General features: G+C 54.6%; 1 protein-coding gene across 1 annotated transcript in view; it reads right to left on the bottom strand.

Annotated features, from left to right (window-relative positions):
• NRXN2 (neurexin 2) overlaps positions 1 to 22,737 on the bottom strand; it is a 369,827-nt gene that overhangs the window by 271,400 nt on the left and 75,690 nt on the right. The gene's annotated exons all lie outside the window — the stretch shown is intronic.

Raw genomic sequence — 22,737 nt, forward strand, 5'->3', positions numbered from 1 at the left:
TAGCTCGAGCAGCAGAGTGTACCAGTGCTGTCTCGGCCAGGCTGGAGCGACGAGTATGAGGCGGGCTCTGTCCCTCCGAAGCTTGAGAAGCACCCGATGTACGAGTGGGAACGGAGGGAAGGCATACAGTAGGTGACCCGTCCAGGGGTAGAGGAATGCGTCTGACAGGGAGCCCGGGGCGCGACCCTGGAGCGAGCAGAACTGGTGGCACTTCCTGTTCTCTCTGGAGGCGAACAGGTCTATCCGGGGAAACCCCCACCTCCGGAAAATCGTGTGAACCACATCTGGGCGGAGGGACCACTCGTGGGACAGGAACGACCTGCTCAGACGGTCGGCCAGCGTGTTCTGCATGCCTGGAAGATAGGACGCCACTAGGTGAATGGAGTGGGCTATGCAGAAGTCCCACAGTAGCATTGCCTCTGTGCACAGCGGAGAAGATCGGGCTCCACCCTGCTTGTTGACATAAAACATCGCCGTTGTGTTGTCCGTCAACACCGCGATGCAACGCCCCTGGAGACTGGGGCAAAAGGTTTGACAGGCGAGGCGAATCGCTCGGAGCTCTCTGACATTGATATGGAGGGAGAGCTCTCGGGGCGACCAGAGGCCTTGGGTGTGCAGGTCGGCTAGGTGCGCTCCCCACCCCAGCTCTGACGCATCCGTGGTCAGAGTGGCGGATGGTTGAAGAGGGCGGAAAGAGACTCCGGCACACACGACTGCTGGGTCCAGCCACCAAGTGAGCGAAGCGAGTGCTGGCTTCGTGGGCGTGACCACCATATCGATGGAGTCGCAGTGGGGCCGGTACACTGACGCGAGCCAACCTTGAAATGGGCGAAGGTGCAACCTCGCGTACTGAGTGACGAACGTACACGACGCCATGTGGCCTAGAAGGCGGAGGCAGGAACGCACTGTTGTCCGTGGGAAAGCTTGTAGGTCTCGAACTAGAGAGACCAGAGACTGATGCCGAGGCTGGGGCAGGCAGGCCCTGGCCAAGCTGGAGTCTAGGACCGCACCGATGAACTCCACTCTTTGCGAGGGGGTCAACATCGACTTCTCGGCATTTATCATGAGCCCTAGACGCTGAAACAGGGCTAGGACCGTGGCCATGTGGGACGCCACCAGTTGGCGGGATGGTCCTCGGACTAGCCAGTCGTCGAGATAGGGGTAGACATGTATCCGACGACGGCGGATGGCCGCGGCCACCACTGCCATACACTTGGTGAATACCCTCGGCGCTGTAGAGAGGCCGAAAGGCAGCACTGTGAATTGGTAGTGCGTATTGTTGACAACGAAGCGCAGGTATCACCGATGAGGAGGGTAAATGGCGACATGAAAATACGTGTCCTTCATGTCGAGGGCGGCAAACCAGTCTCCCGGATCCAGGGAGGGAATGATAGTTCCCAGGGTTACCATGCGAAACTTGAGCTTGACAAGGTATTTGTTGAGCTCTCGGAGGTCGAGTATGGGTCGTAGGCCTCCCTTCGCCTTGGGGATTAAGAAATATCGGGAGTAAAAACCCCTGCCTCGCATATCGCTCGGCACCTCCTCTATAGCACCCAATCTCAGCAGAGACTCGACCTCTTGTAGGAGGACTTGCTCGTGAGAGGGGTCCCTGAAGAGGGACGGGGTGGGTGGGTGGGAGGGTGGGGGCGAAACAAACTGGAGATGGTAACCAGACTCTACCGTGCGTAGCACCCAGTTGTCCGATGTAATCTGGGACCACGCCGGGAGGAAGTGGGAAAGACGATTGAAAAATAATGGGGAAGGATCCGGGGAAGAGACTGCTGGGCCGTCCTCGTGCGTCCCGTCAAAACGCCTGCTTCGGCCCTTGGGGGGCCTTGGAAGGCGCCTGGGACTGGGTACGCCGATTGCCCGATGGCCTACGGCGGTTTAGTCTGCCCCGGCGTGTATTGTCCGGCCGAGACCTGGACTGATTGAACGGCCGAAAGGGCTGTTGCCTGAAAGGCCTCCGTTGAGTCGCAGGCGTATGCATGCCTAGCGTACGGATGGCAATGCGCCCATCCTTAAGGGTCTGTATCCTGGAATCCGTTTTCTCCGAGAATAAGCCCTTAGTATCGAAGGGCAAGTCTTGCAGAGTATACTGAACCTCTGGCGGCAAGGTGGATGATTGCAGCCAGGAGATCCGTCTCATTGTCACTCCCGATGCCAAGGTCCTGGCTCCGGAGTCTGCAGAGTCCAGTGAACCCTGAATGGAGGACCTGGTAGCTTTCTTGCCCTCTTCCAGCAAAGCTGAGAACTTCTGTCTGGAGGATGTTGGAACCAACTCCGTAAATTTAGAGAGGGCTACGAAGTTATCGTAAGCATAGCGGGCCAGGAGAACCAACTGATTTGCTATGCGTAATTGGAGGCCGCCAGCCGAATATATTTTTCGGCCCAAGAGGTCCATCCTGCGCGCGTCCTTAGACTTAGGAGCCGGCGCAGGTTGCCCATTTCGCTCCCTGTCATTCACGGACTGTACCACTAGGGAGTCCGGGGTCGGGTGGGTGTACAGGTACTTGTACCCAGTCGGGGGTACTGAGTACTTCCTCTCCACTCCACGGGCAGTGGGAGGGATGGACGCTGGGGACTGCCAAAGTGTGGTGGCATTTTTCTGGATCGTCCGAACAAACGGTAGGGCCACTCGCATGGGGGCCTCCGTTCCGACCACATTAGTGATCGGGTCCTCGTCCTCGACGACCTCCGCTACCGGAAGGTTAACTGCTTGTGCCACCCGACGAAGGAGGTCCTGATGGGCACGTAAGTCAATCGGCGGGGGATCGGATGACGAAGATCCCGCCACCGCCTCGTCGGGCGAGGAAGACGAGGAGTGGGCCTGACCGATAGGCAGAGGCTGAGGCTCGTCCATGGGGTGTGAGGTCGCCGCCTCTACGGGATGTTCCGTCTGCACAGGCGGCGGTGGAACCTCCGCCGGAGGCGATGGAGGGGGCCTGCTGACGGTGGCTTCCGGCACCCCATGGTCAGAAGGCCCCTGTCGCGGGAGGAAGGGGGCGCCTTGAGCCTCGTGACCCGCCCAGGGGGTCCAGAAACCCCATTGCTGGGGACCCAGGTCTTGTCCTTGTGGGTCCGCGCGGTAATCTGCACCGCTGCCGTCGTGTGAAGCGACCGACGGTTGGCGGGAAGGCCACGGGGGGGCAGAGGTGCTCAGAGACTGCGCCGTCGATGCCACCAGTCTGTCCGTGGACGGTGCCGTGTACCGGTGCCGATCGTCTCGGTGCCGGGAGCGGGAGCGGGACCTTCGACCGCGAGAGTAGCGGGAGGTCGACCGCGATCTCGATCGTCGTCGACGGGAGCGGCTTCGAGAATGGCGTCGGGAGCGGTGCCGGGATCCGGATCTCCCTCAGTGCCGACGGTCCGGAGAGTGGGACCGGGACCTGGAACGCCTCCGGGAGTACGACCGGTACCGCGATGAGGAGCGGTACCGGGACTGCGACCGGCGCCGAGAAGGAGAGCGGTACCGTGATGGAGACCGGTACCGTGACCTTGAACGGCGGGAAGGTGACCGTCTCCGGGATCGAGACCGGGAGCGGGACCTGGGTTGCCTCCTATCCCGTTTGTCAGGGGTGGCCGGTCGTACCATGGCCGGTTTACCCGCTGACGGAACAGCCCGCACCGGCGGTGCCGGGGGCCGGAGGCTCGGTGCCTCTGTTAGCTCTATGAGCTCCCTCGCCGCCGAGAACGTCTCGGGCGTGGACGGGAGAGGCAGCTCGACCACGGCTTGCACCGGGGAGCGCGGGGGTACCGGACTCGACGGCCCAGCCGGTGCCGGAGTCGACGGTACCGTGCACGGTCTGTGCGCTGTCACGGACGGTGCCGAAGGCGCCGCTACTGGCTGCTGGACCGATGGTCTCGGCGTAGCAGAGTCTACAGCCTTGGGCTTAGGCTTCCGTTTCCCAGATGGTGAATGGGAACGGTGCCGGGGCTTCGGTGCCGGCTGCTTCTTAACAGTCTCGGTACCGGACCGGCCGGGGACCGCTGGAGCACTCCGCACCGAGGACGACGCCGGAGCCGGAGGAGTCGGCACCGCAGGGGTAAGCGCCGACTCCATAAGGAGCTGCCGCAACCTAATGTCTCGCTCCTTTTTAGTTCGCGGCTTGAATGACCTGCAAATGAGGCACTTGTCTGGTCGATGTCCCTCGCCGAGACAACGAAGGCAGGCGTCGTGGGGGTCCCCAACGGGCATATGCCGCTGGCAAGCCGCACAGGGCTTGAATCCTGGTGTCTTGGGCATACACCCGCACCGGACGGGAAAAGAGGGGCTAAGCCCCCCTAATTCCCCCTAATCTAACTACTAACTAATCAACTAACTCAGTTTAACAACTAACTATATACGCTAAATACAAACTAGAACCAAGGTGAGCTAGGTAAGTGGAGGACGACAAGCACTCCACAGTTCCAACTGCCGTCACGGGCGGGAAGAAGGAACTGAGGAGCGGACGGGCCGGCTGGGGTATATAACTAGCGCTATAGCGGCGCCACTCCAGGGGGCGCCCAGCCGGCCCGCCGGTGTTGCTAGGCTAAAAATGTTCCGAAGAGCCGTGCACGCGCGGCGCGCACACCTACATGGAATGCATAGGAGCAATCACTCGAAGAAGAACACACTCGTGTCTGCCAGTAAGCATTCCTATAGGAGGAACACACACACGGTCACCCTCGTTTCTTGTGGCGAGGGTCCCTATAACTAGAATGCACACTTACTATCCTGTCTCACGTGAAGCGTCCATATATCCAGAGCGCACACACACTCGCCCTCAAGTGTCAGAGTGAGGGTCCTATAGCTGGAACACACACTCGCCATAGTATCACGCGGTAAGGGTCCCCATAGTCAGAACATACACATATACTAGCTCTCCTGTGTGTTGGTGAGGGTCCATATATCCAGAACATACACACAGAGACATTTGCCCTTGTGTCCCATGGCAAGGATCCTTATAGCTAGAACACACACTAACCCTCGTGTCTCATAGCAAAGGTCTCTATAGCCAGAACACACACACACACACAGGGCCGGCTCTAGAGCCCAGCGGGGCAAGCACCCGCCTGGGGCGGCCCTTTCCCGGGGGGGCGGCAGGCTGGGCCAGCGGACCTGCCGCAGTCATGCCTGCGGGAGGTCCACCGGAGCCCCGGGAGCAGCGGACCTGCCGCAGGCATGACTGCGGAGGGGACACTGGTCCCGCGGCTCGGCTCGACCTCCCGCAGGCATGCCTGCGGCAGCTCAACCGGAGCCGCCGGACCAGCGAACCGCCCGCAGCTGCGGGAGGTCCAGCCGAGCCGCGCGACCAGCGGACCCTCCGCAGTCATGCCCGCGGGAGGTCCGCTGCTCCCGCGGCTCGGGGGCGCCTCCCGGGCATGACTGCTTGGGGCGGCCAAATTTGTAGAGCCGCCCCTGCACACACACACACACACACACACTCTCACTCTCCTGTCTGGCATCGAGGGTCTCTATACCCAGAACAAACACACACAGACACACACTCTGGTCTCGCAGCGAGGGTCCCTATAACCAGAACATACACACTCGCCCTCATGCCTCAAGGTGAAAGACCAAATAGCCTAACCATTCACAAATGCCCGTTATCTGACTGCAAGGATCCATCTTGCCCAGACACACACACATAAACCCCCTTGGGTCTCACTCTGATGATCTGTACCAGCGGGACACACTTACACACCCTCGGGTATCACTGCTAGAGTCCATACAGTAGGATACACACAGCCACCCTCACATCTCATTTGGAGGATCCATACTGCCAGGACACTCACACCCTCAAGCATCGGTGTGAGGGTCCATTCTCCTGGGATGCAAACGTACACCTTTGCGTCTGAGTATGAAGGTACATACTGCCAGGATACACACACACACTCTCCAGTCTCACTGCAGGGGTCTATACTGCTCAGACACATATGCACACACACACCTTCCTGTCTGATTGTGAGGGTCCATACCACCAGGACTCACGGACACTCTCGTATCTCACTGCAAGCAAGCATACCACCAGCACACATATGCACATCCTTGTATCTCAGTGCGAAGGTCCATACTGATTGGACACTCCGAGCATTAAGACACAAGGGCATAGACATGGATGGATCAACAGGAAACACACACACACCTCCTGTCTCAGTGAGAGGGTCAGACCACTGGAACACAAGTGTAGGCCCTCACATTTGCGGACGATACCAAGCTGGGAGGAGTTGCAAGTGCTTTGGAGGATAGGATTAAAATTCAAAATGATCTAGACAAATTGGAGAAATGGTCTGAAGTAAATAGCATGAAATTCAATAAGAACAAATGCAAAGTACTCCACTTAGGAAGGAACAATCATCGCACACATACAAAATGGGAAATGACTGCCTAGGAGGGAGTACTGCGGAAAGGGATCTGGGGGTCATAGTGGACCACAAGCTAAATATGAGTCAACAGTGTAACACTATTGCCAAAAAAGCCAACATCATTCTGGGATGTATTAGCAGGAGTGTTGTAAGCAAGACACGAGAAGTAATTCTTCCTCTCTACTCCGCGCTGATTAGGCCTCAACTGGAGTATTGTGTCCAGTTCTGGTCGCCACATTTCAGGAAAGATGTGGACAAATTGGAGAAAGTCCAGAGAAGAGCAACAAAAATGATTAAAGGTCTAGAAAACATGACCTATAAGGGAAGATTGAAAAAATTGGGTTGTTTAGTCTGGAGACGAGAAGACGGAGAGGGGACATGGTAACCATTTTCAAGTACATAAAAGGTTACAAGGAGGAGGGAGAAAAATTGTTCTTCTTAACCTCTGAGGATAGGACAAGAAGCAATGGGCTTAAATTGCAGCAAGGGAGGTTTAGGTTGGACATTAGAAAAAACTTCCTAACTGTCAGGGTGGTTAAACACTGGAATAAATTGCCTAAGGAGGTTGTGGAATCTCCATCATTGGAGATTTTTAAGAGCAGGTTAGACGAACACCTGTCAGGAATGGTCTAGGTAATGCTTAGTGCTGCCATGAGTGCAGGGGACTGAACTAGATGACCTCCCATGGTCCCTTCAAGTCCTGTGATTCTATGTCTGACTGTGAGTATACACACCACCAGGAGGCATACACACATCCTTATGTATCACTACAATAGCCCATACAGCCAGGATACACACACATGCCCTCATGTCTCAGTGCAAGTGTCCATATCACCAGGAATGACACGTACACCCTCACATCTCATTTTGAGGGGTCGTACTGCCAGGAGACACATGCACGCCCTTGAGTCTGACTGTGACAGTCCATACAGCCAGGGTGCATGCACACACCTTCACGTCAGTGAGAAGATCCACAGTACCGGGACACACAAGCATGTCCTTAAGTCTTAGTGCTGGGGTCTATACCACCAGAACACAAACACACACACTTGTGGCTGCCAGGACATTCACATGCATGCCATGACAACTGTGTTAGTGGTGGACTAACAGGAATCATACACACCTCAGGTATGTGTGTACAGGTCTTGGTGCAGGGGCCATACTGCCAGGACACCAGGGGCGGCTCCAGGCACCAGCACACCAAGCACATGCCTGGGGCAGCAAGCTACGGGGGGCAGCCTGCAGGTTGCCGTGAGGGCAGCAGTCAGGCTGCCTTCTGTGGCATGCCTGCTGGAGGTCCACTGGTCCCGCAGTTTCGGCGGCAATTCAGCGGCGGGTACGCCGAAGGCATGGGACCGGTGCAACTCCCACATGCATGCCGCCGAATCCACGTTACCACGGACCTCCTGCAGGCATGCCACCAAATCCACATTGCCACGGACCTCCCACATGCATGCCACCGAATCCACGTTACCACGGACCTCCCACAGGCATGCCCCCGAAAGCCACCTGACTCCCATGCTTGGGGCGGCAAAATACATAGAGCCGTCCCTGCAGGACACACACACACAGGCCCTTGTGTCTGTCTGTGAGTGTACATACCACTGGGAAACACATACATTCTTATGTCTCGCTGTGAAAGTCTGGATAGCCAGGATACACAGGCATACCCCCCGTCTCTGTGCATGATGGGCTCATACCACCAGGTCAACCATGTACGGCCTCCTGAGTGTGAGGGTCTGCACTGCCAGGATGCACACACATGCCTTCCATCTCATTTAGAGGATCCGTACGACCAGGTACACAGGAACACCCCCGTGTCTCACTGAGAGAGTCAGTACACCCAGAACAAACACAACCTCGGATCTCAATGCGAGGGTCCATGCCACTTAAACACAAATGTGCACCCTCGAGTCTCATGGAGAGAGTCCCTATAGCCAACACACACACACCCTCTTCTCTTGTGGTGAGGGTCTCTATAGCTTGAATGTGCATGCGTGTGCACACACATACACACACACACACAAGTCCTCGTTTCTTGCAGCACGGATCCCTCTAGCCAGAATACATTCACACAATCACCTTTGTGTCTCATGGCAAGGGTCCCTATAGAATACTCACTCTTGCGCCTCATGTCGAGGGTCCCTATGGCTAGAACACACACACACACACACACACACACACAATCATGTCTCATGGCAAGAGTCACCTATAACCAAATCACACACACACTCATCCTCTTCTCTCACAGGGAGGGTCCCTATAACTAAAACACATGTGTACTTGCCCTCGTGTTTTATACAAAGGGTCCATATATAAAGAACACACACTCGCCCTCATGTTTTACAGCACTCACACACACACACACACACAACCTTCAAATCTCATGGTAAAGGTCCCTACAGCCAGAAGAAACACACACTCACCCTCCTGTCATACATGAAGGGTCCGTATATTGAGCGCGCGCGCACGCACATACACACACACACACTCACCTTCTTGTCTCATGGCAAGGATTCCTATAGCCGGAACACACACTTGCTATAGCATCATGCAGCGAGAGTCCTTATAGTCACAACACACTCACATACTCGCTCTCATATATCCAGAACACACACACACACACACACACTTGCCCTCGTGTCTCTTGGCAAAGGCCTCTATAGCTAGAACACACACACACTCACCCTCATGGCGATGGTTCGAATAGCTTGAACACTCACACAGATGAGATTCGATTGTGTCTCAGTGTGGGTCGGTATTACCAAGAGATATGCACGCCCTTGTGTATCACTGCAAAGGTCTGTAGCAACAGGTACATCTGTACACCCTCATGTATAAATGCCAGGGTATGTCACTGGGACACACCCGTCCTTGTGTCTCACTACAATGGTTCATCTCACCAAGCCACACAGGCACACTCTCATATCTCACTGTGAGGGTCCATACAGGGACACACACACATGCCCTTTTATCTCAGTGTAAGGGTCTATGCCACTTCAACACACATGCACACCCCAGGGCCGCCCAGAGGATTCTGGGGGCCCGGGGTCTCCGGCGACGGGGGGCCCTTCCGTTCCGGGACCCGCCACCGAAGTGCCCCGAAGACCCGCGGCGGGAGCCCCCCGCCGCCGAATTATCGCCGAAGTGGGACCCGCCGCTGAAGTGCAGCCCGGTCTTCGGCGGTAATTCGGCAGCAGGGGAAGGTCCCCGCCGCGGGTCTTCAGGGCACTTCGGCGGCGGGTCCCGGAACGGAAGGGGCCCCCCGCCGCCGAAGACCGGGCTGCGCTTCGGCGGCGGGTCCCGCTTCCCCCCCGCCCCGGCCCCAGCCTCTTACCCCCGGCTCCCTCCTCACCCGGAGTCTCAGCGCCTCGCCCGACAGCTGCAGCGTGTGGCCGGCGGGGCCTGAGCTCCGCCCCGCTCAGAGCTGCGTGGTGAGGGGGCGGGGCTGGGAGCTCCACGCCGAGCGGAGGGAGCTGAGCTCAGCCCGGAGCTCCCAGCCCCGCCCCCTCACCACGCGGCTCTGAGCGGGGCGGGGCTCAGGGGCCCCGGCGGAGACTCGGCGCTTGATGCGCTGAGGCTCCAGGAGAGGGGCGGAGGCGGGAGCCTCAGCTGTTCTCTTGGGGGCCCCTGCGGAGCCCGGGGCAAATTGCCCCCTTTGCCCCCCCCTCTGGGCGGCCCTGGCACACCCTCCTGTCTGTGCGCAAGGGTCCACACCGCCAGGACAAACATGCATGTCCTTGTGTATCACTGCAAGGGTCTGTACCACCGGAACAACACACAAGCCCTGTGTCTAACACCTAGGGTCCATAACACAAAGACACACACATGTGCCTCATGTCTCTGGGAAGGGGCCATGCTGCTGGGACACACACATATACGCCCTCCTATCTGATTTTGAGCATATGTACTGCCAGGAAGCACACACATGTCCTCGTGCTTCACTTTGAGAGTCTGTACCAGCAGGACTCGTACCCCTCATGTATGAGTGCGAGGGCCCGTACTGCTCTGACACAAACATATGCCCTTGTGTCTTACTGCGAGGGTCTGTACAGTCATGACATGCACACACGCCCGTTATCTGACTGCAAGGATCCATCTTGCCCGGACACACACATACGCCCCTTCATGTCTCACTGTGATAGTCCGTACCAGCAACACACACTTACACAGCCTCGTGAATCACTGCTAGAGTCCATACCAGCGGGACACACACATAAACCCTCACTTTTCATTTGGAGGGTCCATGCTGCCGGGACACACACATCTTCATGCATTGGTGAGAGGGTCCGTTCCACTGGGACGCAAACACACACCCTTGTGTCTGAGTATGAAGGTACATACTGCCAGGATACACATACATGCTCTCCAGTCTCACTGCAGGGGTCTATACTGCTTAGACACACACACCTTCCTGTCTGAGTGCGAGGGTCCATACTGCTAGGAGACACATGCATGCCCTCGTATTTCACTGTGACGGTCTGTACTGCTGCACGCACATCCCCAGTCTGACTGCAAGGGAACCATAACACCCAGAGACACACGCATGCCCTTGTATTTCACTGTAAGGGTCTATACTGCTGCACACACACACACACAGTCTGACTGCAAGGGTCCATACCACCCAGAAACACATGCATGCCCTTGTATTTCACTGTGAGGGTTCATACCACCAGCAGGACTCACTGCAAGAGACCACACCATCAGCACACATATGCACATCCTTGTATCTCAGCACAAGGGTCCATACTGACAGGACACTTAGAGCATTAAGACACAAGGGCATACACTTGACTGGATCAACAGGAAACACGCACACACCTCCTGTCTCAGTGAGAGGGTCATACCATTGGAACACAATCATAGGCCCTCATGGCTGACTGTGAGTATATGCACCACTAGGAGGCGCACACACATCCTCGTATCTTACTACAACAGCCCATACAGCCAGGATACACACACATGTCCTCATGTCTCTGTCCGAGTATCCATATCACAGGGACACACATGCGCGCCCTCCTGTCTGAGTGTGAGATTCTCTATCGCCAGGAATGACACACACACCCTCACATCTCATTCTGAGGGTCCGTACTGCCAGGAGACACATGCACTCCCTTGAGTCTTACTGTGACTGTCTGTACAGCCAGGGTGTGCGCACACATTCTCACATGTCAGTGAGAAGATCTACACTGCCGGAAGACACATGCATGTCTGTGTGTCTTAGTGCCGGGGTCCGTACCACCAGGACACATGTGCGCACCCTCGCATCTCAGTGAGAGAGTCTCTGCTGCCGCCACACGTATGTCCTCATGCACCAATACAATGATATGGGCAACTGGGACACAAATGCACATCATGTCTGAGTTCAATGGTTCATATTGCCAGGACACACATTCATACCCAGGATCTGTACCATGAGAACACAAACACACATACACATACCGCTTGTGGCTGAGGGTAGGGGCTCATGCTGCTGGGACATTCGCATGCTGTCACAACTGTGGTAGGGGTGAACCAACAGGAAACATACACGGCTCAGGTGTGTGTGTTCAGGTCTCAGTGCGTGGGCCGTAGTGCCAGGACACAAACATGCATAGGCCCTTGTGTCTGTCTGAGAGTACATGTACCACCGGGAGACACAAAACATATTCTTATGTCTCGCTGTGAAAGATACACAGGCATGCCCCCTGTCTCTGTGCATAATGGGCTCATACCACCAGGTCACCCATGTATGGCCTCCTGAGTGTGAGGGTCTGTACCGCTGGGAGGCACAAGCCTGCCTTCATCTCATTTAGAGGGTCCATACAAGCATGTTACACAGGAACAACCCCGTGTCTCACTGAGAGGGTCAATACATCAAGAACAAACACAAATTCAGATCTCAATGCGAGGGTCTGCACTTCGACATAAATCTGCACCCTTCTATCTGACTGTGTGTGTCTGTCCCACCAAGGCACACATGCACACCCTCATGTATCACTGAAAGGGTTCTTTCAGCGGGGACACACAGGCACACCCTCGTATCTCAGTGCAAAGGACCGTACCACCTGAGCACCTACACAAGTCCGTCTATCAGAGTGCAGTGGTCTGTACTGCCAGGACATTCGCATGCTGCCCTCCTGTCTCAATGCTCAGAGTGGACTAACAGGAAACACACAGGCACTTCATGCTCAGTGAGGGGATCATACTGCCAGGATGCACAGGTCAGCCTTTGTGTCTGACTGTGAGTGTACACACCACTGGGAGGTGCACACACATCCTCATGCCTCACTACAACAGTCCGTACAGCCAGGATACACACACATGCCCTCATGCCTTAGTACGAGTGTCCATATCACTGAGACCCATACGCATGCCCTTGTGAGATTCTGTACCACCAGGAAACACACCCACCCTTGCATCTCATGTTGAGGGTCCATACAACTGGGACACACACATCCTCATGTCTCAGTGTGAGAGGCTGTAGTGCCAGGACAGACATGCACTCCCTCATGTCTCACTGCAATGGTTAGTAAAGTCCTGGCATGCATACACACACGCCCTCTTGTCTCAGTGCGAAGGTCCACATTGCTGGAACACATAAACACGCACTTGTGAATGTCCCTACCGCTATTACAGACATCCACACCCTTGCATCTCATTTCAAGGGTCCATACTGCTTAGACACTGCATGTCCTTGTGTCCCAGCGCGATGGTCCATACTACAGGGACGGTCATCTCTGTGTGTGAGGATCCATTCTGCCGGGACACACCTTGCTTGTCAGAATGTGACCGGGAAACACACGCATCTCATTTCAAGGGTCTGTACTACCGATACACACATGCAATCCCCGTCTGAGTGCAAGAGTCAGCAACCAGAACATTCACACATACCCTCATGTGGCATTGCAAGAGTCTGTGCCACAGGGATACACACATGCAAGCCCTCTTCCACACCACTGGGAAACAAACATACACTCTCACATCCCAAGGTTACGGTCCATACCAGCACCACATACGTACCCTGATGCATCAGCAAGAGGCTCCACATTGGCAGGACACATACATACCCTGTGTGTCTGAATGCAAGGGTCCGCACCATGGGGACAAGGCACACCCACATGTCTGAGTGTGAGCGTCTGTATCCCCAGGACAAAAACACCCTTGCCTCTCAGTGCGAGGGTCCACACCACTGAAGCAAACACAGTTACACCCTTGTTTTCTCAGTATAAGGGTCCTTACCAACCAGATACAGCTGAGCCTTCGTGTGTGAGTGCAAGGGTATGTACCATGGACACCTTCATGTCTCAGTGTGACGGTCCATACAACTGGGACACACATGCACTCCCTTGTATTTCATTTTGAGGGTCTGTACCACTAGACCACACATGCATTCCCTCATCTCTGATTTGGAGGGTCTTTACCGCCAGGAGAACACACCCACGCCCCCTTCTTTCTCAGTGCAAGGGTCTGTTCTGCTGGGATACACAGGCCCACCCTTATGTGTCAGTGCAAGGATCTGTATGGCCACAAAACCATCATATGCCTTCCTGTCTCAGTGTGATGGTCCATGCCACTGGGAAACACACAGACCCTCATGCTCATGGCAAGGGTGCATGCCACACACATACCTTCATTTCTCTGTACAAGGCTCTACGGTTCCCAGACATAACCCCTCCTGTCTCACTGTCAGGTTCCATGCTGTCAGAACAGATGCACACCCCTGCTCAGTTCTCATTTCCCAGGGACACGTAGCATGCCCCCGTGTCGCTCTGCGAGTGTCCACGCCCTCCGGATACTCATGCATGTTCTCCCGTCTCATTTCAAGGGTTGGTACCAGCAGGACACACATGCATTCCTGTGTGTGTCAGTATGAGGGTTCACACTGCTCTCTCTCTCTCTCTTTCTCACACACACACACCTCAGTACATCTACACAGCAGCTGGGAGGGTGCAGGGTGGGTAGTCAGACACATGCTAGCTCTGCTAGAACAAGCGTGCTAAAAGCAGTGTATCTGGGGACAGTAGCTGAGGTTAGCTGCCCAGGGCAGCTTTGTAGTCCGGCAGGTGGCCTGAAATGCCACCATGCTACACCCTGATACACTGTTATGTTTAGCTAGGAAGAATGCTCCCAACTGTAGCACAGAGGTTTCCACAGTGAGAGGGTTCATACCTCCGAGAAACACATGCACACCCTCCAATCTCAGTGTGAGGGTGCATAACCCTGAGACACACACGCACCCTCTCCTGTCTCAGTGTGAGCATTCATACCACCGTGACAAACACACACACTCCTGTCTCAGTGTGAGCGTTCATACCCCCAAGACAAACACACACATCCTCCTGTCTCAGTGAGAGGGTTCATACCCCCAAGACACACACACACACCCTCCTGTCTCAGTGGGAGGGTGTGACACTCTGTATCTCAGGGGAATACCCTGCACCCCCATGTTCATCTTTATAATACAATTGTGTGGTATCCAATGCAAAGTTTGTCATGTCGGGTGTCTTCGGAAGGCTCATGATGCACTGAGCATTGTTGTTATAGTAATGTTATAGGTTGTAATTTCATGTATAGAGTTATGACACTGAACATGTGTCCTCCGGGCTTAAAACAAGCCCAGACTAAACTCTCCAGGAACAGAGGGGCAGTTCACACCTCATCAGGGCATGTATGGGATAAACCCAGCCCAGCCTCAAAGGAACAAAGGACACTGGCCTAAGCAGCAACAAAAGATCTGTTGGACTCTCACGTACCTAAGTTTCTAAGGGCACTGAAAGTGTTAAGATCAGCTTAGAATGCGTTTTGCTTTTATTTCATTTGACCAAATCTGACTTGTTTCGCTTTGACTTACAATCACTTAAAATCTCTCTTTTGTAGTTAATATACGTGTGTGTTTATTCTACCTGAAGCAGTGCATTTGGTTTGGAGAATGTCAGAGACTCTCCTTGGGATAACAAGCCTGATACATATCAATTTCTTTGTTAAACTGACAAACTCACATAAGCTTGCAGCATCCAGCGGACATAACTGGACACTACAAGACGGAGGTTCCTAGGGTTGTGTCTGGGACCAGAGATATTGCCTAGTGTCATTCGGTTGCAAGTAGCTGGGAGCAGCTTCCATGCCAGAGGCTGTGTATGGACATCCAAAGAGTGGGGGTTCTCACAGCAGAGCAGGGTAAGGCTGGCTCCCAGAGTTGAGGATTGGAGTGACCTAGTGGATCACCAGTCCAGATAACACCAAGGGAATGTCAAAGAAGGTGCATAGTCCCAAAACACACATGCACTCCCTGCTGTCTCAGTGTGAGGGTTTATACTTCAGAGACACACATGCACATCCTTCTGTCTCAGAGTAAGCGTTCATACCCCCGAGACACACACGCACTCCCTGCTGTCTCAGTGTGAGGGTTTATACCCCAGAGACACACACACACACTCTTGTCTCAGAGTAAGCGTTCATATCCTCAAGACACACACGCAAACCCTCCTGTCTCAGTGTAAGGGTTTATACCCCAGAGACACACACTCATATCCTTCTGTCTCAGTGTGAGCGTTCATTCTCCCGAGACACACAAAAACACGCACCCTCCTGTTTCAGTGGGAGAGTTAATACCCCCGAGACAGACACACACATGCACACACCTGTCTCAGTGTGACTGTTCATACACCCGAGACACACACACACCCTCCTGTCTCAGTGTCAGGGTTCATGGCCCCGAGACACACACACTCACTCACTCACTCACTCCTGTCTCAGTGAGAAGGTTCAGACCCCCTAGGCACACCTTCCTGTCTCAGTGGGAGGGTTCATACCCCCAAGAGACACACACACACACCCTCCTGTCTCAGTGGGAGAGTTAATACCTCCGAAACACACACACACGCACACCCTACTGTCTCAGTGGGAGGGTTCATACCCCCAATACACACACACACACACACACACACACACACATCCTCCAGTCTCAGTGAGAGGGTTCATACTACTGAGACACACACGGACTCCCTCCTGTGTCAATGGGAGACTGCGTAACCCCAAGACACACGTATGGACACCGTCCTGTCTCGGTTGGAGCATTCATACCCCTGAGACACACACACACACTCACACCATCCTGTCTCAGTGGGAGAGTTCACACCCCCAAGACACACACACACACACACACTCTCACCGTCCTGTCTCAGTGGGAAAGTCCACACCCCCAAGACACACACATACCCTCCTGTCTCAGTGAGAGCGTTTATACCCCCGAGACACACACACACATTCTCCTGCCTCAGTGGGAGCGTTCACACCCCCAAGACACACACATGCACACCGTCCTGTCTCAGTATCAGGATTCATAGCCCAAGACACACACATACACACACCTTCCTTTCTCAATGGGAGGGTTCATACCACTCAGACACACATGCACATCCTCCTATCTCAATGTGAGCATTCATACCCCCAAGACACACACACACAGCCTCCTGTCTTAGTGGGAGGATGCATACCCCCAAGACACACACAAAAAACCCTTCCGTCTCAGAATCAGGGTTCATACCCCCACAACACAAACACACACCCTCCTGTCTCAGTTGGAGCATTCATACACCCGAGATACACAGACACACAATCACCCTGGTGTCTCAGTGTCAGCGTTCATACCCCCCCAAGACACACACAACCTCCTGTCTCAGTGAGAAGGTTCAGACTCCCTAGGCACACCCTCCTGTCTCAGTTGGAGGGTTCACACTGCCGAGACACACACGCACACCCTCCTGTCTCAGTGTCAGGGTTCATACCCCCGGGACACAAACACACAAATAAACACCCTCCTGTCTCATTAAGAAGGTTCATATCACCGAGACAAACACACACACCCTTCTGTCTCAATGTCAGGGTTCATGGCCCAGAGACACACACAACCTCCTGTCTTAGTGAGAAGGTTCAAACCCCCTAGGCACACACTCCTGTCTCAGTTGGAGGGTTCATACTCCTGAGACAAACAAACATGCACACCTTCTTGTCTCAGTGCGACCATTCATACCCCCGTGACACAAAAGCACACCCTCCTGAGACAGACAGAGACACACACACACACACACACACACCCCTTCATACATTCATATCCCCCGAGACACATACACACACGCAAACTCACCTGTCACAGTGTGACCATTCATACCTCCGAGACACACAGAGACAAACACACATTCTCGTGTCTCAATGAGAGGCTTCATAACCCCAAGACACAAACACACCCTCCTGTGTCAGTGGAAGGGTGTACTCCTGAGACACACACGCACACTCTCCTGTCTCAGTGTGAGCGTTCATACACCTGAGACATGCATACGCACACACCCTCCTGTCTCAGTGAGAGGGTTCATAGCCCCCGAGACACAAACACACACCCTCCTGTCTCAGTGGGAGAGTTTAAACCCCAGACACACACACACACACCCTCCTGTCTCAGTGAGAGGGTTCAAGCACCCCTTCCTGTGTCAGTGAGAGGGTACATACCCCCAAGACAGACACGCACACCCTCCTATCTCAGTGTAAGCGTTCATATTCCCAAGACCCTCTTGTTGCAGTGTGAGCTTTCACACCCCCAACACACACACACACAACCTCCTGTCTCAGTGTCAGGGTTCATACCCCCAAGACACACACACACAAACGCAATCCTCTCAGTGAGAAGGCTTATACCCAGTGATGAGCTGCCAAAATCGTAACAACCGGTTCCCTCCTCACCCCAGGAGGGGTCATGGCCCACCCCCTGGACTCCTGCCCCATCCAATCCCCCATGTTCCTTGACGCCCCACCCCCACCCCAGGGACCACTGCCCCATCCACCCCCCTTCCCTGTACCCTGACTGCCCCTCGCCGCCCCATCCAACCCCTCCTCTCATTCCTGATGGCCCCCTGCCTCATCCAACCTGCCCCATCCAACCACCCCTTCTCTCTGTCCCCTGACTGCCCCTGGAACCCTTGCCCCTGACTGCCTCCCACCACCCCATCCAACCCCTGATCCTTTCTGACTGCCCCACCAGGACCCTTGCCCCTATTCAATCCCCCTGTTCCCCCTGCCCTCTGACCCCCCCAACCCCTATCCACCCCCCCACCCCTGAACTCCCCTGCCCTCTCTCCAACACCCCCTCCCTGCCCCCTTACCATGCTGCCTGGACGTGGCTGGCGACGCTACAGTCCGGCCGCGGCCGGAGCCGGGAGCCCGGGGACATGGGGCCGGGACAGGAGTTGCGCGGCTGGAGCCCAGGGACGGAGCCAGAGGGCCGCGGCTGGAGCCGGGAGCCCGGGGCTGGGGCAGGAGTTGCACGGCCGGATACCGGAGACGCGGGGCCGGAGGATGTGGCGGGAGGCTGGCCAGCCGGAGCCACACAGCCGGAGCTGGAGCCGGGCAGCCGGGGCCGCTGCCACGCCCGGACCCACGCTGCCGGAGCCCGGCCATGTGGCACCACAGCAGGAGCCGGGCAGCTGGAGCCACGGGGCCGGGCCGGAGCCAGGGGGCCATGTCCGGAGCCGGGCATCCAGGGTCCCGGCCGCCGCCGTGCCCGGACCTGCACTACCAGAGCCGGGCCACGTCGCACCACAGCAAGAGCCGGGCGGCCGGGGACGCGGGGACACGGCTGGAGCTGGGCGGCCGGGGCCAGAGACGGGAAGGGCCGCGGCCGGAGCCGGGTGGTCGGGGCCGGGCAGGGCCGCAGCCAGAGCCGCGGCCAGGGCGCACAGCCCTCCTCGTTCCCTCTACTCCTACCTCAGCGTCGTCTTCCTGGGCCTGAGCGGGAAGCCTGCTTGCTTCTCAGCCCTCCCAGGCTTCCCGTGCGAACAGCTGATTCGCAGGAAGCAGGGGGGGAGGAGAAGCAGGGCGGAGCATTCATGGGAGTATGTGGAGGCAGAGCTGAGGTGAGCTGGGGCCGCAGCAGGGAGCGCTTGTTAAATTTAAATGCCCTTTTAGAACCAGTTGTTCCACGTGGGACAACCGGTTCTAAAAGGGCTTCTAAATTTAACAACCGGTTCCCGCGAACCGGTGCGAACCGGCTGCAGCTCACCACTGCTTATACCCCTGAGGTACACCCTCCTGTCTCAGTGGGAGCGTTCATACACCCGAGACACACGCACACCCTATCTCAGTGTCAGAGTTCATACCCCCCCCCCCCCACACACACACACTACTGTCTCAGTATCAGGATTCACACACCCGCGACACAAACACACACTTTCCTGTCTCAGTGTGAGAGTTCATACCCTGGAGACACATGCACACTGTCCTGTCTCAGTGTCAGGGTTCATAACCCCAAGAGACACACACACACACACACACTCCTGTCTCATTGAAGGGGTTCATATCGAGACACACAAGCACCCCCTCCTGCGTCAGAGGGAGTGTGCATACCCCCGAGACAGACGCACACATCCTCCTATTTCTAAGTAAGCATTCATATCCCCAAGACCCTCCTGTTGCAGTGAGAGCGTTCATACCCCCAAGACACACACACAGACTCACATGTGTCAGTGTGAGCGTTCAGACCCCCGAGACACACACACACAAACACACATTCTTATGTCTCAGTGAGAGGCTTCATACCACCGAGACACAAACACTCCCTCCTGTGTCAGTGGGAGGGTGTACTCCCAAGACCCACGCGCCCACTCTCCTGTCTCAGTGTGAGCGTTCATACCCCTGAGATGCAGACACACACAAACAAACATCCTCCTGTCAGAGTTAGAGGGTTCATAGCCCCTGAGACACACACCCCTGAGACAGACAGACACACACCTTCATACATTCATATCCCCCGAGACACACACGCACACCCTCCTGTCGCAGTGTGAGCATTCATATCCGCAAGACACACACACACACACACACACACACACACACACACACACATTGTAGTGTCTCAGTGAGAGGTTTCATACCCCCAAGACACAAACACACCCTCCTGTGTCAGTGGGAGGGTGTACTCCTGAGACACACATACACACCCTTCTGTCTCAGTGAGAGGGTTAATACCCCCTAGGCACACCCTCCTGTCTCAATGGGAGGGTTCATACCCCTCAGACACATGTGCAAACCTCATGTCTCAGTGTGAGTATTCATACACCGAACAAACACACACACACACACACCCTCCTGTCTTAGTAAGAGGGTTCATATCCCTGAGACACACACAATCACCCTCCTGTCTCAGTATCACGATTCATACCACCGCGACACAAAGACACACCCTCCTATCTCAGTGTGAGCTTTCATACACCCAAAACACATACACACACACACCCTTGTCTCAGTGTCAGAGTTCATACTCCCGAGACACACACACATACCATCCTCTCTTGGTGAGAAGGCTTATACCCCCAAGGCACACCCTCCTGTCTCAGTGGGAGGGTTCATACTCCCAAGACACACGCACACTCCTTTCTCAGTATCAGAATTCATACCCCTGCGACACAAATGCATACCCTCCTGTCTCAGTGGGAGTGTTCATACACCTCACACACACACACAGAGCCTCCTTTCTCAGTGGGAGGATTCATACCCCCGAGACACGCACCCTGTCTCAGTGGGAGAGATTATACCCGAGACACACAAGCACACCTTCCTGTCTCAGTGGGAGTGTTTATACATCTGAGACACACCACACACACACATTCTTGTCTCAGTGTCACGGATCCTACCCCCAAGACACACCCCGCGCCCCTCCTGTCTCACTGGATGGTGCAAACCCCCGATACACATATGCAAACCCTCCTGTCTCAGTGGGAGCATTCTTACCCTGAGACACATATGCACACCCTTGCATCTCAGTGCGAGGTTCTGAAGCACCAGGATACACACGCACACCCTCGTACCCCAGTACACACTGTGACGGTACCTCCCATAAGGCTCTACAGAAATATGCTTAGAATGTGTTTTATGCTACATATGCCATGTAACATATCTCCGTAAAGGTTATGATCTACTGAACGTATTAATCCTATTTGCATGCATGTATCATTTTTGTATTCGATGTTATGAATGTTATGAATGTTGGCTGTGTACTGGCTTGATTTCTAAATAACCTTAGTAGAGCATTTGGTCAGTTCCTGGAGAAAGGAATGTCGAAATTAAGTACCTAATCAAGAAACATTTAGAGGACAATGGATCTTGGAATGCTCCAATCCACATAAGAAGTCTACTTGAGGACTTGCAAGGTAGCATGTAAACAATGGATGCTACCTGTAAAAACTGTGAGTCATGCATGGACATGTGACTTGCTCAGGTGAATCCTAAACTCCATCTTGGAGCTGGACTTTGCATAGGAGTGAGGAGGGGGTCTCCACTTACCAGAGAAAGTTTATTTAAACCCCTGGGAGACCCCTCCATGTTGTCTTCAGCTGGCTAAAGAGAGAGCCTCTCCATCCCCCAGGATACTTGGAAGAATCTGAAACAAAGGGCAGTGACTGCAAGGGGTGCGTGTGAGTGATTGCTGGACCCAGGCTAAAAGGAGACTAGTCTGTAAAAGGGAGCATTCTGGAACTGGTGAGGATCTTATCTGTATTCAGTTTGATTAGACATAGATTTGCGCATTTTATTTTGCTCGGTGACTTACTTTGTTCTGTCTGTTACTACTTAGAACCACTTAAATCCTGCTTTCTGTATTTAATAAAATCACTTTTTACTTATTAGTTAACTCCGAGTATGTATTAATACCTGGGGGAGCAAACAACTGTGCATATCTCTCTATCAGTGTTATAGAGGGCGAACAATTTATGAGTTTACCCTGTATAAGCTTTATATAGGGTAAAACGGATCCATTTGGGTTTAGACCCCTTTGGGAGTTGGGCATCTGAGTGTTAAAGACAAGCACACTTCTGTTAGCTGCTTTCAGGTAAACCTGCAGCTTTGGGGAAAGTAATTCAGACCCTGGGTCTGTGTTGGAGCAGACGGGAGTGTCTGGCTCAGCAAGACAGGGTGCTGGAGTCCTGAGCTGTCAGGGAAAGCAGGGGTAGAAGTAGTCTTGGCACATCAGGTGGCAGCTCCCAAGAGGGTTTCAGTGATCCAACCCATCACACACACACACACACACACACAAACACACACACACTCATGCCTTATTTCAAGGTCCATACAACCAGAACACACACACACAATCCTGTGTCTCAGTGTGAGGGTCCATAGAACAGACTGGTATATTATATATCCATGCTCTCATTTCTCAGTGCAAGGGTCTGTAACACAGGGACATGCACACACCTACGGGTGTCAGTGTGAGGTTCCGTTCCGCCAAGATGCACATACTCATATCCTCACATCTCAAGGGTCCATGCCACCAGGACACACACGTGCACACCCCCTTCTGAATGTGAGAGTCCGTAACATGGCAAGATGCACACACCCTCGTGTCTCAGTGAAAGGATCTAT

The sequence above is a fragment of the Mauremys mutica genome, chromosome 7 (genome assembly GCF_020497125.1).
Source record: "Mauremys mutica isolate MM-2020 ecotype Southern chromosome 7, ASM2049712v1, whole genome shotgun sequence".
NCBI lineage: Eukaryota > Metazoa > Chordata > Testudines > Geoemydidae > Mauremys > Mauremys mutica.